Source organism: Acinonyx jubatus, chromosome A3 (assembly GCF_027475565.1).
Source record: "Acinonyx jubatus isolate Ajub_Pintada_27869175 chromosome A3, VMU_Ajub_asm_v1.0, whole genome shotgun sequence".
NCBI classification, from domain to species: domain Eukaryota; kingdom Metazoa; phylum Chordata; class Mammalia; order Carnivora; family Felidae; genus Acinonyx; species Acinonyx jubatus.
In genome coordinates this window covers 61,704,694-61,722,981 of record NC_069388.1, presented here as the reverse complement: position 1 = coordinate 61,722,981, position 18,288 = coordinate 61,704,694, and the positions used below count along the sequence as shown (strand labels likewise).

Genomic DNA, 18,288 nt, shown 5'->3' with positions numbered 1-18,288 from the left:
GGAGAGAGGCCGGGGTCCTTGGCTAGCCCAAGACTCAGATCCAACCCCCTTCACTGTCTCTGATTTTTGCTGAGAAGTTCAGCTTGTGCTGGCACCATGAGGTGCCACGAGGTGTCACGAGGACGGAGACCTTGTCTGTCTGGCTCACAGGCTTAAAAAGAAAAATACCATCACTTACTTTTGGAGGCCCCACCCACTTCATATGAAACACACTCAAACACACTCTGATTGCACACTGAATGGTGTTGTATGGGCATGTTTTAAAAAAGGATTTTCAAATAATTAATGATTGTGAAATTATCCAACTACAGCTAATGCATTTAATTTAAAATAGACCCTAATTTCTTGGGCTGCCTGGGTGGCTCAGTCAGTTAAGTGTTTGACTCCTGATTTCAGCTCAGGTCATGATCTCATGGTTCATGGGTTTGAGCCCTACATCAGGCTCTGCACTGGCAGCGTGGAGGGCTTCTCTCTCTCCCTCTCTCTCTGCCTCTCCTCCACTCATTTTCTCTTTCTCTCTGTCTCTCAAAATAAATAAATAAACATTGAAAAATTTTTGGAAAAGCACCATGTGCACTTGGAAGTTCTTTGCAATGGGAACATCTAAACCGACAAATTGCTTTCAAATGTAATGAAATGTTCCTGAGTTCCAGGTTCTCCAGCTGACCTTTAAAAACGATTTTGAAGGCAATGCATCCCTGCCTCCCTTCCCTGAATCTCAAACCTTTTTGTAGGTCCTTAAACATTTCACAGGTCCCAGACACTATGCCTATGTGATTGGAAGGATGAGCAGCCTTGCACAGTGTCTCCTTAAATACCGTGGGAGGGAGGTAAGAGAAGGGAATACAATGGTTTGGAAATACAATGAAGACCGCAAATTAAAACAAGATACTATTTCCTTTTCTTATCTTTTTATTTTTTTTAACATTTATTCATTTTTGAGAGACAGAGAGAGACAGAATGTGAGTGGGGGAGGGGCAGAGGGAGAGGGAAACACAGAATCCGAAGCAGGCTCCAGGCTCTGAGCTGTCAGCACAGAGCCCTATGCAGGGCTCAAACTCACAGACCATGAGATCATGACTGGAGTTGAAGTCGGATGCTTAACTGACTGAGCTACCCAGGAGACCCTAAAACGAGATATTATTTTCATCTTTCAGATTGGCAAAAACCAAAAAGTGGGTTTTTTTTTAAGTTTATTTATTTTGAGAGAGGGAGAGCAGGAGCAGGGGAGGGGTAGAGAAGAGAGAGAGAGAGAGGGAGAGAATCTCAAGCAGACTGATTTGGGGCTTGAACCCACAAACTGTGAGATATGACCTGAGCAGAAACAAAGAGTCAGACACTTAACCACCTGACTGAGCCAGTCAGGCTCTTTTTTTTTTTTTTTTTAATTTTTTTTTTTCAACGTTTATTTATTTTTGGGACAGAGAGAGACAGAGCATGAACGGGGGAGGGGCAGAGAGAGAGGGAGACACAGAATCGGAACCAGGCTCCAGGCTCTGAGCCATCAGCCCAGAGCCTGACGCGGGGCTCGAACTCCCGGACCGCGAGATGGTGACCTGGCTGAAGTCGGACGCTTAACCGACTGCGCCACCCAGGCGCCCCTAGCCAGTCAGGCTCTTAACCGACTGAGCCACCCAGGTGCCCTCGAAAGTTTTTTTTTCAAAAAGTGTTTTTTTTAAGATTTTATGTTTATTATTTTATTCATTAAAAATTTTTTTGATGTTCATTTATTTTTGAGAGAGACAGAGTGTGAGTCAGGGAGGAGCAGAGAGAGAGGGAGGCACAGAATGAGAAGCAGGTTCCAGGCTCTGAGCTGTCAGCGCAGAGCCTGACGCGGGGTTCAAACCCATCAACCGGGAGATCATGACCTGAGCGGGAAGTCGGATGCTTAACCGACTGAGCCACCCAGGCACCCCTAAAATTTTATTTTTAAGTAATCTCTACACCCAGCGTGGGGCTCAAACTCATGAGCACGAAATCAAGAGTTGCATGCTCCATTGACTAAGCCAGCCAGGTGCCCCTATATTTAATTTTTTTTTTTTTTTTTTAACAATCAGTACATGTCTCTTTTTTCATTTAAAAAAAAATCTAGTTAAAAGACAAATGCCTGTGGAATAAATGAAGTAAAACAAACGAATACATGAATGAATGAATTCTAGGTCACGTGGAGGAAGGAATTTCACTGCAGCCTGGAGCCCAACAGGCTTTGGCCACCCCGTGGAGGAGACCCATGGAAAAGTCCGAAAGCCCCAGTCTATTCTGTTGAGAGAGGTGGGGGAGGAAAAGGGTCTGGAGACTTGCTTCAGGAGGGGCTGAAGGGTGGACAAGGTTGGGCAGATGGGGAGGAGGTGGGGGTAGGTTTGTACGCTTTTGTCCTGGGAGGGCTGCCTCTCCATCCGTGTTGCTTCCCCCAGCTCCTCCCTAGAGAGTACATCTATTTCAAGCCTGGAAAGTCCCAGCCCTTAGCATGATGCCTGGCATATAATCTGTGGCAATAAATAGTGGTTGACTAAATGGATGGAATCAGTCACTGGTTAATCCAGACCACAGTGTTAGTCACTCCTGTCCCTTCCCCAAACAGCTCCCTGCCACCCAACAACAACAGCAAATGACTCTCTCAGGGCTGCTGTGTACAGCTGTGCAGGCTGTCTACTGCACAACTCCAGGAGGAGCCATTTTCATAGTAATGTCTCTTGAAGTTGTAGCACATGGCGTACCTGCAAAACACTGTTTCTTACTCTTTCAGGCTCACTAGAACCAGTATTACATTAAGCGTAGGAAAGGAAAGGAACCAGGAATCTCTACTCCAGACACCTCCCTTGCCCTTTTCCAATTCCTAAGGCCCCTCCCTTCCTTTATTCCTCTCTAATTTGAGTTTAAGGTGATTTAGCCAAATTGGCCAATTATTCTGTCTCTTGACTACAGAGTTTGGAACTTGTTGTATGATCCTGGGCAAGTTCCAGAACCTCTCTGGGTCTCCATTTCCCCACCTGAGAAATGAGTAAATGTGTAGGGAGCAATTTTTGATGACCCTCCTTGGCTTAAAGGAAGCTTATGGGGACAAAACTTTGAAGGAATGCATCCTTCTGGGATGTGGCATTCTCAGAGGGGTCAAATCCCCGCATCCTGCCCGGTTCTACCCTGCCCTCCATAACTTCAGGGCTTTCATTTAATTTAGGAAGCAGTATCCTGGAATAGAAGGAACCTGTGGGGAGCAGGAGCCTTCATCAACTTCTGGCTCTGCTGATACCCACGGTGTGCTACTAAGCAAGCCACAGCTCCTACCTGGGACTCGATTTCCTCCTCTGTAGAATGGGTGTTTAGGCCAGATCAGAGAGTGTCAAAATGCTGGACTGAGTCTGCCATGGCCTTTCCTTTTTCTCTTTAATTTCTATCATATGTGTTTCATTCTTTCTGATGCAAACATCACATATGTTCATGAAGTTCAAACAGTACTGAGATAAGTAATGTACCAAGTGAAAGCAACTCTTATGGAGAATCACTGTTAACTTTTTTTTTTTTGTAATTTTTAATTCGGATATAATTTCAAATGTATAAAAAAAGTCACAAGAATAGTACCAAGACTCTGGTAGACCTTTTACTCAGATTTGTCACTTGTTTACATTTAATGCCTTTTTTGCTCTCTCTCTGTATACCTGTGTACATGTGCATGTGTGTAAACAGTATCTTCCCAAACTATGTGACAACAAATTGTAGGCCTTATGCCCCCCCCTTTTTAAACTTTGTTTATTTTGAGTGTGTGTGTGTGTGTGTGTGAGAGAGAGAGAGAGAGAGAGAGAGAGAACGTGAGCAGGAGACAGGCAGAGAGAGAAGGAGAGAGAATCCCAAGCAGGCTCTGCACTGGCCGCCAGAGCCCGATGTGGGGCTGGAACTCATGAACTGGGAGATCATAACTTGAGCCAAAATCAAGAGTCACTTAACCAACTCAGCCACCCAGGTGCCCCTGCCCTTTTACCTCCGAATGCTTCAAGGGTGTATTTCCCAAGAACAAGGACACTCTCTTACAGTGCAGGACTTACATAACTCCTGCAGTTAACAAAATCCGGAAACCTAGCATTGATACAATACTGTTATCTAGTCCACACAGCCCATGTTCAAAGGCATTGTGTCGGACCTTTTCATAGGTTTCCAGCCAAAGCAGAAAAATCCGGACGAGTTTTTCTGAAAGCTAACATGTATTTACCTTTAAGGATTGTGCTTAACTCTAAAACTGTGCTCCGCCCTGTCGTATTGCTTTGTTTTACTTTGTTTAGGCTTTGTTAGGCACCCTCTTAATGATGGTGACAGCGGAGAGTGGGTTATGTGTTATTTGCTTTTGAGATTCTTACTTGGCAAAATAAGAAGTGGGCGATCCTATGCTAGTCCTTCAACTTCTTTTGCAGGGATCCCAAGGTGTGGCTCCCCCAGGGTTAATGGTCCCTGGTTTCAGGTGAGTCAGATCACCAGAGACTTTCCTGAAGCCCAGTTGAGAGCACACAGCTACTTCCAACACTGGGAGCAGGGATGGGCTAGGCATCCACAGGCCCTGTCCCTCCGGGACCACAGGGTCTCTCACCCAGCAGAGTGCATCTTTACCCTTTCTGTGGCTCTCCAGCATCTGTTTGGGGCATCCCCTACCTTGTGAGTCTCACGTGGAGGCTGAGCCCTCCTCCCACCCCAGAAACCAGACCTCACTCTCCCAGCGTCCTTTGCAGCTGCACTGCAGGCATGTGAACTGGCTCAGCCAATCAGATACACCCTCGCGTGAACTCTGAGTCTCAAGCAGGTGACACAGAGCAGCAGAGATGGGATGTATCTGACAGAATTGGGGACAGCAGCGGCAGCAGGAAGAGTTGTGGGGGCAGTGGAACCTCAAAGCCCGCTGCCTTATGGTTCTCCCTGGTCTGGCCCGGAGGTGTGATTCTTCAGGCTGAGGTTCTGGCTTCTGCAGCCTGGGCCTCCCTGGATCCTGCACCTGGCTCTGCAGCCAGCTCAAGGCATCTGTGAGCTTTCTGTGGCTTGCAATCAGGAGCCCTGACCAGTAAATACAGAGAAGTCAGTACTATGGGAATTGAGAGGCGCTGGGGCCTGGAGTGTGGACACACTGGGACTTGGTGGGCAGCCACGGAAGAATCTAGTTTCCTTAACTGGAATGTGGATGGGACACCCTGTCCAGGTGTTAAGTGGGGCAGCCCAGGCAGGCAGTCCTGTGGGTGAGGGGCAGTAGGGATGTAAGAGCAGAGAGCCTGGAGACTGAGGAAGGGGCGGGGGGGAGGGAGATGAGCTCAGAGAAGGTGGGGGTGCCTTTGTAGGAGAAGGCAGACAAGCCGGATCACATGGTTCCGTCCACCCAAAATATTTTTTGACCTTTTTGTATATGCCACACAGTGTATTGGTTAATAAAACAGTCTGGGCATGGGTATTGTTGTCTTATTTTACATACAGAGAAAGGGAACATATTCAGAAGGATGAAGCAATTTGTACAAGACCAGGAAATCAGAAACGGACAGGGCCAGAATTTAAATCTGGGCCTAACTCCAACAGTGATGCTCTCAAGAACCCAAACAGACACTCAGATGAGAGACTAGTGTCTCTGCCTCAATCCCTGAGTTTTTATGTACTTCGCATGAGGACTTTAAGTAAAATGTACTCCCTGTAAGCCCTCTGGTTGAGTCATAGAATCTGGGGGCCTGGCTCACTTTATAAATACCAATCCTCCCCTCCTCTTCCCCCACCAGGAAAAAGTTCAGGTCCAAACAAATGGGCTTCAGCACTCATGCTTGGTTGATTGCCTACCCACTCGCCCTTCTCTCACTACCCTTCCCGCAGCACCCACTGAGCCCGGGTTTGTCCCAAGTGTTTGTCCTTCTGGACTCTGGGTTAGTGCTGTGGCAGTACTCATGGAAATATCCCCGTTGCTTGGGGATATGGGGGATATTCAGGGATGGGATGTGGCTCAATTCTGACCAATGAGCAGTAAGGGACAGTCTCCTAGGAGCTTCAGGGAAAAATTTTCCTTAATCTTAAAATGGGACACAGGATGAGGTGTTTCCTGGTTTTTGTTTTTGTTTTTGTTTTTGTCTTTGTTTGGTCTTGTTTTTTTCTTTTTTCTTTTTGTTTTTCTTTTGCTGTTATGGACATCATTGTGTGACAATTGATGACTGGGGTGGTGGCAGCCATCTTGTGACCATGAGGAGAGCTAGCCAAGGACAAGGCAATATGATGAGAATGACAGAGGGGAAGGAAAAGAGGAAATAGCCTGAGTCCTTGATGATGATGTTGAGCTGCAGGATTAATCTCTGCTGAAGCTATCCTTCCTCTGGACTTTTTGTTCTGTGAGATAATACACTTATTGTCTAAGCCAAATGACTAGAAATTCTCTGTTTCTGGCCACTGAAAACATCTTTACTGGTGCATGAACCACGGGATCAAAAGAATAAACACCTGACATAATAATCTGATATACTGATAGCTGACAACAGGGACAGCAGCCATTGGTTAAGTGAGGAAAATCTGCTTGCTTGACCAAGGGAGGCCCTAAATTTTTATTTCTCTGCTGGTTCTGAGGCCCTGCACTCTGCATCTTGTCCAGGCATGTGGAAGGACTTCTATCAGAGGAGAGGTCTACTTTCCAGCTGAACTTCTGACTCCCATTTCCTGTAGGGTCAGCAGAGGAAAGCAGTTTTATTTACTGAATCAGGATGGAAAACAGATGTCCAAGCACCCCACTGGGCCCAGGCTCACCCTGGACAGAGGCTGGGCCTGTTCTCAGTCCTGACCTACCCACCAACCTCCTGTTCCCCAGATCGAGTCCAGATGTGGCTTCTTCCAAGCTCTAATAATAATTTTGATTTGTTGCGGCTAAGTAGCCTTTGCCCCCAGCTCAACCCGAAACTCTCCAAGGAGAAAAATGGGAGTTATACTATGAAACATTTGTGAGGAAGCCTGGGCAGGACACAGAGGAATGTGCACTTGAGTAGCAGACCAGTGTGGGTTCAACCACAGCCTGGTCTCACACTAACAGAGTGGTCTCAACCATTGTGTCAGTCAACAGCTGCTGTGTAACAAGCCACCACAAAACTCAGTGTCTTAAGACAGGAACTATTTAGGGCTGCCTGGATGGCTCAGCTGGTTAAGCATCCGACTTTGGCTCAGGTCATGATCTCGCGGTTGGTGAGTTCAAGGTCCGCATCGGGCTCTGTGATGACAGCTCAGAGCCTGCAGCCTGCTTCAGATTCTGTGTCTCCATCTCTCTCTCTCTCTCTCTCTCTCTCTGCCCCCCCACTCACGTTCTCTCTCAAAACTAAACACATATTGAAAAAAGTTTTTTTTAAGCCAGTAACTTTATTTGCTCACATTCTAAAATTTGAGCAGGGCTTGGCGGGACAGCTCATTTGTTCTCTACATAGTGTTGTATTTTGGAAGTGAGGTTGATGGGACAGTGGAACGTGGGTGGAGGAGACCCATAGAGTATGCGTTTCCACCCTGTTCTTTGCTTCCCTGCCCCCCTATAGATCCTTTTTATTTTAGTCCTTCCTTACTCATCAGCAAGCTGAAGGTAGACAATGTTGGCAGAATGTGTGCCCAGAAGAGAAGCTCTTTCCATGAGCAGCCTGACTGCCGAAAATCCGTGATCGCTGAAAATGGTTAGCTGTTTGCTTGACCCAGAAAACCCCATGAAAATCACATAAGTCAACAGAGTCAAATCTTCGTGTTCCCTTTACGAACACCAGAGAAACTTCCCAGGCCATCCTGGATATGCATATGTGGAAAGCCATCAAGGATATGAAAGATGTCTCTTTGCAGAAGCAGTGCGTGCTGGTCTGTGGTTATGGTGGTGGGGCTGGCAGGCATGCTCATGCCAAACAGTGGGGCTGGACGTGGATTCAATGGCCCCAAAAAGAGTACTAGATTTTTGCTGCACCTGCTTAAAAATGCAAAGTGCAGGGGGCTCTGGGTGACTCAGTCGGTTGGGTGTTCGACTTTGGCTTAGGTCACGACCTCACAGTTCGTGGGCTCAAGCCCTGTGTCGGGCTCTGTGCTGACAGCTCGGAGCCTGGAGCCTGCTTCGGATTCTGTGTCTCCCCCTCTCTTTCAAAAATAAATAAACATTAAAAAAAAATTTTTTTTTAATGCCAAGTGTAATACTGACTTTAAGGGCTTAGATGTAGATTTTCTGGTCATTTAGCATATCTGGGTGAAGACAGCTACCGAACTTGCAGAGCTCATGGTCAGGTAAACCCCTACATGAGTTCTCCTTGCCACATTGACATGATGCTTACTGAAAATGAGCAGATTATTCCCAAACCAGAAGGGGAGGTTGCACAGAAGAAAAAACTATCCTAGAAGAAACTGAAGAAATGAAAATAATGGCTGTGAATAAATTCAGCATAAAATAAATGCAAATAAAAGTAATGACACTTAAAAAAATAAAGCTGAGTTAGTTTTGTGCAGTATTTTGTTCAGTGTTTCCACTGTTCTGGTAACAATGAAATACATATCCATACATGAGCTGTGGAATATGAATCGCATAATTTTGGTGATTCTGCATTTGAATTAAATACTCTTACATTCTCATTTAAAAGTGACATTTAATAATGTAAGGTTGAATAGTAAAATTCATACTGATATTTAAAATTTTTAATTTTTTCTTAGAACAACATTAAGTAACAAATAAAAAAACACCATGATGACTTAAAGAGAGATTATGGAAGAGAGGAGAGCTTTATACTTTAGTATCTTTAATGGCATTTTTAAAAAACTTTTTCAACAAGGAGCCCCACACTTTCATTTTGTCTGGATTCTGCCAACGTAGCTGGCCCAGGGACCAGGTCTCTTAAGGCACAGGTCAAAACTCACACAGCATCACTCAGGTCACAGAATGGATTGGCCAAAGCCAGTCACAAGGCCAGTGCAGAGTCAAAGGGGTGGCGGAGGGAAATAGACTCCAAGTTTTCTGTTTGTTTGTTCGTTCGTTTGTTTGTTTAATTTAAGTAATCTCCCAGCACGGGGCTTGAACACACAACCCTGAGTCGCATGTTCTACCAACTGAGGCAGCCTAGGTGTCCCTAGATTCTAAGTCTTTTTTTTTTAAGTTTTTATTTATTTTGAGAGAGATAGCAGGAGTGAGTGCAAGCAGGGGAAGGGCAGAGAGAGAGAGGGAGAAAGAGAATCACAAGCAGTCTCCTTGCTGTTGGCGTAGAGTTCGACGCAGGTCTGGATCTCACAAACTGAGAGATCATGACCTGAGCCTAGATCAACAGTCAAATGCTTAACAGACTAAGCCACTCAGGCACTCCTAGATTCCAAGTTTTGAAGGGAGTATTTGATACAGAGATGAGAGGAACTGTCGGTGGCCATCTTTGAGGGCAATATCCAACAACCACTGGTCAAAATCTTTTTCCTCCTCAGGCTTCTCATCTGTAATATGGGAATATTTCTATTTCCTTCCCAGGGTCATTAGAGAATAAAGGAATACTGTGGTTGCCAGTCCTCAGAACATGGCCACTAGCTCATTCAGGATTGGTTGCTCGCCTTTAATCTTGCTTTATAAATGCTTACCTCCTTGCTATCTCATTCTTTCCATTCATGCATTTAGTGTCTCTTGAGTCCTACAACCCAGGTATTGCTGTAGGTACAGAGAATAAAGCAGACAAAAGTCCCTGTCCCCATGGAGTTTACGTTTTGATAAGAGAGACAGACAAAAGATATGCTCAAATACATGGCATTTTGGGTGGTGATAGATGTTAAGAAAAAAGCAGGAGGGGGGATAGAGAGTACTGAGGGGGGTAGAGAGTACTGAGGGGGATAGAGAGTACTGAGGGGGGATAGAGAGTACTGAGGGGGGTAGAGAGTACTGAGGGGGGTAGAGAGTACTGGGGGGGATAGACAGTACTGGGGGGGATAGAGAGTACTGAGGGGGGTAGAGAGTGCTGAGGGGGATAGACAGTACTGGGGGGATAGAGAGTACTGAGGGGGGTAGAGAGTACTGAGGGGGGTAGAGAGTACTGGGGGGGATAGACAGTACTGGGGGGGATAGAGAGTACTGAGGGGGGTAGAGAGTGCTGAGGGGGATAGGCAGTACTGGGGGGATAGAGAGTACTGAGGGGGGTAGATAGTACTGAGGGGGAGGGGGCTGCACCCTGAAGCCAGGTCATCCAGGTAAATCTTGAAGGCGGAACCATGAGGATATTCCAGGGAGAGGGAGGGGCTCAGAGAGGGGATGGCTGGGGTGTTTGCAGAACAGTCAGGGGCCTAAGGTGGCAGGAGCGGAGAGCCACAGGAGACAGAGGGCAGCTCCTCATGGGCCGTTGTGAGGGTGTTGCCTTACTGTGGAGGAGATAAAAATGTAGAGGCAGGTTTGGAGGAGGTTGCAGTGGGCATCGAGGAAGGGGGAGGGAGGCCGGCAGGATGGTGGCTTGGCCAGGGTGGTCATGGGGGAGGTGGGAGAAATGACCAGATTCTGAATAGTTTCTTGGAGGTCAGCATAGGATTCACTGTCAACTCTCAACAAATCAATCCGGTATAGAAAGCAGACATCCTCAAATTCTCATTTTATAGAAGAGAAAATCTTCTGAGTGACTAGCACAGTGTCAGGGGCAGGCAGGAAGGCTGTGGGATCCGTCTGAGGCTGACTGTAATGGGCTGTGTGTGGTCTACACGTGGGTGTGTCTACAACGTGCCTTTGCTGGGTGTCTTATTTGTCCCCTCATCTCCATCTGTGACCCACTGCCACCTTCCATCCTCTGTTCTCCCTATATCTTTAATTTTTTTTAATGTGTATTTATTTTTCAGAGATAGAGACAGAGCATGAGCAGGGAAGGGTCGGAGAGAGAGGGAGACACAGAATCCGAAGCAGGCTCCAGGTTCCGAGCTGTCAGCACAGAGCCTGATGCAGGGCTCGAACTCTTGAACCACGAGATCATGACCTGAGCCAAAGTCGGACGTTCAACCGACTGAGCCACCCAGGTGCCCCACCCTATATCTTTTTATAAAATGCTCATCGAAAGAGAGAGAGAATGCACGGGTGCACAAGCAAGGGAGGGCAGCGAGGGAGGGAGGGAGGGAGGGAAATAGAGAATCCCAAGCAGGCCCTGTGCTGAGCTCTGACCTGGGGTTGGATCTCACCACTGTGAAATCATGGTCTGAGTGGAAGCCAAGAGTCGGACACTTCGCTGACCAAGCCACCCAGGCGGCCCTGCTTATGTCTTACAGACCCATCCAGACCCATCTTCATCCTCCTCCCAGGCCTGTTTCCAAAGGGCCTAGGTACTTCTGGCGGCCAGGGGAGCCAATCTACGTCTAGGAGAGTGTGTAAATGTGTGTGTGATGCTTGTCAGGTTGGTGTGCCTTAGATGAGCATGAATGTCCCCAGGGCACGCCCCTAGTGTCTGAGTGTCACTTTGGCTGTGTGAGGGTGTGTATGCATGCTCCCGACTGTGAGAATCCACACGTGTGGGAGCTTAACGGTCTGAGCGTGTGTGAGTGCATGATGTGTGCATGTGTGTGCAAACACGTGAGCGCACGGAGGTGTTCTCTCTCCCCTCTGCCCATTCAGATTTGCTCCTATCCTAAAAACCCCAGGCCACACCCACCTCTTTTCTGATTCCTGACCTCCCAGTGCCCCATCTGTCAAAACCACACAAGGGCCAGCATCCCATCCTTGGCTGGTGGTCTGGCTGGTTTAGAGGGGATTCCATTTCCTAGTCTGCAGGGCAGGGCGGGCCTGCGTGCACACCCCACCCTAGATCTAGCGTCAGCTACGTCTCCTGAGGTCAACGGCCCCTCCTTCTGCCTCCCCTGCAGGTTTCTTTAATGGAGGGAGGGGGCCTGACCTCAGAAGGGTCTGGCCGGCGGGTCTGGTGGCCTCCAGCAGCCCAAGGCAGGTGGGGCAGAAGGTAGTTGCACCCTCATGCTTCCTTCCTCCGTGACAGTGGCCAGCTGACGAGGATGGGAGTCCACACTGCATTCTCTCAGTGAGTTCCCAGGGGCCCATTGCTGGGGCCTTGGGACCCCAGAGCCTTGTCCCCACTTAGGGACCCCTGTGGGTCCCAGGGCAGCTTGGCCCCACTCTTTGCTTCCTTCCTGCACTCTCCCTTTAGGAGCCCCCAAGCCTTGGGCCTCCTCCCAAGCTCTGGCCCCAGAGTATTCATAGGCTTCTTCTGGTCTAAGCCCTTTTCCTTCTCTGTCTCCTTCTTTCTGAGACATTGGTTCCCCGGAAAGCCCTTCAGCCTCTCCTATAGTTACCAGAGGATCCTTTTTCTTTAACTCACTAGAAATGGACCCTTGCTACAAGCAAGGTGAGCAGGTGCCTGGAGGCATGGGGTCACTTCAGTCCATCCCCAGGCCAGCCTGCCCTTCCCTCAGTCCTGGCCAGGCACACTCCAGCCTCAGGGTCTTTGTTCTAGTCTTTTTCTGTCTGGAATGTTCTTCCCCAGACCCTGCTTGGCTCCTCCCTCTTCAAGCATTTGTCAACATGTCTTCTCAATGGGGCCTACCTGGTCCACCCAATCTAATACTGTGGCCTGTGTGGAAGCACGCACATACACACGCACACCCTCATGCCCTCTGGCCCTCCCGGCACGTATCATCTCCTGGCCCTGCCCTGCCTCCCCGTTTTCTCACTACACCCGTCACCTCCTTACATACAACAGAATTCATCTATTCTGTCTATTGTGTCTCCCCTACAAGAATGCTGGCCCCATGAAGGCAGGGATCTTTGTGGTATTCCCTTTTATTTCCCAGTGCCCGAAACTGTGTGGAGCCATTTAGTCGCTCCACGGACATTTGTTTTGGTTGCTGGGACGGCTGCTGAGAGAAGAGAGAATCTGTGGGAGAAATGGCTGCTTCTCCCCCAGGCCTATGGTCCCAGTGAGGGCTGGGGGGGGGCGGTATCCAGCTCCCTCTACCCCACCTGCCCTGCCGGGGGCACTGGGCCAGGGAGCCACCCCCCCCACACACAATGCTGGCCCCATGCGTGCATGCTGGCATACACCTGTGCACCCGGCATCTGCAGCCCCACCACCCACCACCGCTGACGTGGCTGTGGTTTCGAGGCCCCAGAGGTGCAGATTAGAGACAGAGTGTCCTGTTTTCTGCCGCTGAAGAGGCAGGTGGGGGCGGGGGACGGGCTCACCTGCAAACAAGCACATGCAGAGGTCCCTTCTCCTCCCCTTCTTGCACACACATGCACACACACGCACACACATGCACACACACACACACACACACACACACACAGATGGACAGCCAGGTGGCCCAGACTGGCTGCTGTTTGGTGTCAGTATGGGAGCCATGCCTCTGTCTGTACCGAGCCCTGCTGCAGGTGGGGAGAGGGGACAGAGGAAGAGGCTGCAAGTTCCTTTCCCAGTGCCTGAGCTGCCGCCTCAGGGCTTCATGCCCACCCAGCATGGCCACCTAGCCTCATGTGTCAGGTCTTTCCTTTGGGGGAAGCATTGTCCTCTTTTACCTTCTGTCAAAACCACATCCCCATAGGAGGGGGCCCGCATTCAGCCCTCGGTGGGGAGGAGCAGGTCTGCCTCTGTCACTCCTGTGCTCCATGGTGCACTCAGCAGCTGGCCAGACCGCCACAGCTCCCCCCCGGGCCTGTGGGGTCCAGCCCAGCCCCCTGGGCCAGTGCCTTCCCTGTTCCAGGAGTCCCCGATTTGAGGGGAGATGAGTGTGGCCTCTGGAAGCAGGCCTCCTCTGAGAATGTCAGCTCTGCATGACCTTAGGCGAGTCACTTCACCTCTCTGTGCCCCAGTTTCTCCCCTGGCAGAGCTGTTGTAAAGACAAAATTGGTTCATGTATGCAAAGTGCTTAGCCCAGCACCTGCTGTGGAAGTTGTCAGTAAATGTTAGCAGTCACTATGATGGTTTCCTGCCTCAGAGCCACGAGGGGCTGAGGAATGGCTTGGGTCAGGGCTCGCGGCCCAGCTCTGGCCTCCCAGACTGAGCCAGCAGCTTCCAGGCCCAGCAGCAGCTCATTGGAGACTCAGAGTGCCAGGCCATACTGGGGAATCCTAACGCAGAAGGTGGGCCAAGGGAGGGGGCTCACACCTCAGCCTGCAGCCATCTGTGGCACAGGAGTCCCCCAGTCTCCCAGCCACGGGTTGGTCCCCCTGCGGCCTTCTGGTTCTCCAAGCCCCTTGCCTCACAAGGCGCCCCTCAGGCCATCTCCTGCAGTAAGAATGCCCGTCAATCCTGCTGCCAGAGCACCCACAGTTCCTACTCCTCAGGGCCTCAGGCTCCTCAAGTATGAGAGGGCATAAAAACTCCCACACCACGGGATTAGCGTCAGGGGAGGTCATGGATGGAGACTGCTTGGCTTTGGCAGCCAGTCAGGGCCAACTCTTGTTACTGCCTGCACCCCAAGGCTGGCAGGTCCTGCTTGCCGCGCCCGGGCTCCCCGCAGTGTCCAGGAGCCCAGGCTCACGGCAGGCGTCAGGAAGGAGCTGTTGCCCAGGGTGGGCTGGAATGAACCGGGGAGCCCCGGGAGCCAAGAAGGGGGCATGATGACCGAAGCCTGTGGGTGAACAATGCTCACCCCAAACAGAGCTTGAATGAAGGAGGAAGGAAGAAAGGACGGGCTGAGCACACCCTGGGCCCCAGAGGAAGTTGAACGCTGGGCCGCGGTGTGACAGTTCAAGGCCCTGTGCACCACAGTTCCTCACCCCACCTCGCCGGCTGACGTCAGCAGGGAGTGCAGGACCCTGCCTGCCTCCTCCCCCAGGCCCCGGATCTTTGAGGTGGGGGTCCCAGCCTGGGGGCTCCCACAGCTAAACTCTGCACAACCGGGCACCCAGCAGAGCTTTGCGTCTTCAGGTCAACTTTGCCCTGTCCAGGCTCCTTTAGTAAAAGGCAACCAGTTAACAGCACCTCTTCACTCACCTGCACCACCTCACATCCCCCAGGTGTGCCCTAGAAGATATCTATTAAGCATCTACTGTATACAGGGGGTTTCACCTCCATGAGTTCATTTAATCCTTCACAATACCCTGAGGTGAATATTCTATGGGTAAGGAAAATAGCTCAGAGAGGCTAAGTAACCTGCCTGAGGTCACACAGCTTGTAGGTGACAGAGCTGGCCTCCCAACTCAGGCTCCTATAGGTGAGTGAATTCGTGCTGGAGGAGCCCTTGGAGAGCCAGTGCAACTAGGCCTCTGGTTTGCCAAGGAGGAAATGGATACCCAGTGCCGGGAAGCCAGTGCCCTAGGCTGTGCCCCGGGCTCCTGGCAGAACCAGATAGGATTAGCAAACTTTCTTTTGGCATTAGATCCCTGGCAGGAGGGGCTCTGCCATGAAGCCTTCTTCCTTCACTGCCTTCAGGTCTCCACTTAGAGGCCACCACCTTAGAGAAAAGTCTGGACAGTCCTAGCTGAAGGAGGGCCCTATCATCCTCCACCTCTTAGCCTGGCTTTATTCTTTGCAGCACCTACTGTCATTTGCAGTTCTATGCATCACATTATTTATTTTTTACCCCCCACCCCCACCCCAATTAGAATGTGAGCTCCATGAGCTCAGGGAGCATCTACCTTGTTTCCTTGGATAGAACAGTGCCTGGCACAAATTCAACATTTTTTGTGTGGAATGAATGAAAGAATGAATGAAGTCAGATGATAAAGGAAGAGTCTTATGCGTTATGGGGAGATAGTTTAGTGTAAAGATGAACTTGCTAAGGGCAAACCAAATAGTTAATTCTAGGTGGGGGTGGGGAGTGAGAAGTAATTTAGGAAAGAGAAGGGGCAGGGCCAGCATGTGCAGACATGAGGTCTGGCACATAGACTGTAAAGTAAATGGTGTCCCCTCCAGTTGTTCAGCTCTCAACTTGGACGACAATACAAGGTGACTCTGGGGATGGGAAGAACACAACAGTTTTGGCCCCTTCAGCAGACCGGAGGGGGTGAGGGAGCGAGGAGTCGAGGCAGCTCGACAGGTGCCTGCAGCAGGAGGAACAGGCTGTACCCACCATGAGGACGCCACGTGGTCGCGGTTAGCAGTTTGCCATCCGGTGGCATTGTCTCCACAGACGGTCGTCCAACCAGGGGGAGCGAGCGTTCTGCTGTTAGCAATCTCTAGTACCTGGAGCACCCCTGTGGGATGCGGGTGGGGAAATCACCCAGACATACCCCACAAACACACACCAAACGCTGCGGACAGAGATTATCACCACAGCAGGAGGGAGGGCTGTTTCCTGAGCCAGCAGGGAGCTCTGAAGGCGGAGGACACTGTGTTCTGAGACCTCTCCACCGAGCGGAGGACTCGGTGAGGAACCCGTCCCGGCCCCCTTCTTCCTCCTTAGTCCTACAGGCTGGGCACAACAACAATCACCCTGTGCTTGTGGGGCCCGTCTTCGATGAGTCACCTTGCCCACGGCGAGCCTTGCAGGGTGATGTTATCGGCTCCTCTGCTTGCTTAATTCCCTGGTTGACATCACCGTTGCCTGGTCTTCCCCTTCTCGGCACTGCAAGCTTGAAGGCTGGCATATCCTGGAAGAGAAGGCGGTAGAGGTCATTTGCCAAGAAGCTACCAGGACAAGTAAATTGGGACCCTCAGTCACTTGGCCATTAGCACCAAGGTGCTTGGCCTAGTTTCTTGCTTTGCTGGACAGAAGTCTTGGTTTACTTCCCGGGAAATGCTATCTGGAGCCTGTGTCTTTGGGGCGTGGTCCCCAAGGCCAGCCCTCTGCTGCCTCAGGCATCTGCTTCCAAGTTCTGTCTCTTGCAGGCCTATCTGTGATGGGCCCAGGATTTCCCAGGCCCAGACTGGGCTGCCTGCTGGCCTTCTGCCCGCCTCTCTGTCCAGCCACTGTGCCCAAGACCCAGCTCCCTCAGAGGCCCCGGCTCCTTCCTTGCTGGTCTCCTGCCCCCACCCCTGAGCAGCCTCCTGGGAGCCTAGGCCTGTCCTCCTCTGCCACAGCCTAGCATTCTCTCTGGCCTCCCCTGACCTTGTCACCCTTCTCAGTGCTGCCCCGTGGTCAGTGGCACATGGAAGGTGCCATGGAGTCGGCAGAGCAGTGGCAGGGGTGGCCACACACATGTGGCCGGGTGGGATGAGAAGGGAAGGGTTCAGTCCTCTTCCCACACCGTCCTACTCTGGCCCCTCCCTGTCATCTGAGCTGGACAGCAGAGGGGTGAGGTGGAGAGGTGCAGAAGGGGCTCCACTCAGGCCACTGGGGCAGGACCTCAGTCCTCGATGGGAGGCTGGCCAAGCTTGGCAAGTGAGGGAGGCAGTGAGGGGAAGTGGGTGGGGCTGGGCAGGGAGCAGAGCCAACCCTTTGAACTGCCCAGGCAGCATCCTCTCTGGCCCCAGGAGACAGCACCTCAAATGTCACTGCCAGAGGCCAGGGAAGGGGGAGGGGGAGGTTGCTCAACACCAGCCACTTTTATACTAATTATGTGACCAAATGAATTGTTCTTAGAAGGAAAAAGAAAAAACAAACAAAAAAACCTCAAAACCCACCACTGAGGTCATTCCTATTACCCCCAGCAGCCAACGAGCAGATCCTGAGAACAGATAGCATACCTGGGCCAGGGCTAGCTCTCCCCCACTCACCCTGTGGCCAGAAAGAAGCCATCAGTCAGCCTGCCACTCTGCACCCAAACCCTGGCTGCCTCGGCATCCTGGAATGTCGTAGAATGCTGTTCCAAGTAAGAAGGGGGTGAGCTTAGAGAGAGGCCTGGAGGAGCAAGCCTGGGCTCAGCCCCACACACCCTAATCTCTTTGGGCCTCTGTTTCCCCACCTGTCAGATGGAGGAAATCACTCAGGAGTCAATGAGATAATAACTGTGAAAGTGCTGAGCGGTGTTCATTAGCCAGTGAGGAGGCGGGGGTCCTGCAGAGAAGGGAACAGGGAGTCAGGTAGAGCTTCAGAGAAAAGGACACACCTCGGTGATTTAAGAACGTTAAATCAGGTGACTCCTACTCTCGACTCTTTTCGGTCCCCTTTCAGCCCTGACTTGTGTTCTTATTCGTGCTCTCGGGCGGGGGGTGGGGTGGGTGTACACCTTGAGAATGATGGGCACCAGTGTTGAACTTAGCCTGTGGTCTGCTCAGACCCCTGGATCCCTTTTCAAGTTCGAGAACGCAGGGTCCTCAGTTTAGTCTAGCGGGTGGGTGTTCTGCTGTAGTACTTTCCTCCTAGGCCACAAACCAAGCTCAAATTGTAGTCAACCCTGACTGCTTTCCTTAGTTGGAGAGTAGAGCCTGATTCTGGCTGTAGTTTGAGCACTTATCCCTCTTTAATCCTGAGCCCAAAGCTCACCTCCACTTACAAAGCCCACACACACAT

The 18,288-nt window shown here is 50.7% G+C and overlaps 1 long non-coding RNA gene across 1 annotated transcript; it reads right to left on the bottom strand.

Moving 5' to 3' along the window:
• Nucleotides 1–15,617: 15,617 nt before the first annotated feature.
• LOC106976959 (uncharacterized) lies at nt 15,618–17,527 on the bottom strand. The gene is made up of 2 exons (XR_001430585.3): nt 16,945–17,527; nt 15,618–16,486 (listed from the first exon to the last, which is right to left on the bottom strand). It is a non-coding gene; the product is annotated as an uncharacterized LOC106976959 (long non-coding RNA).
• Nucleotides 17,528–18,288: the final 761 nt, after the last annotated feature.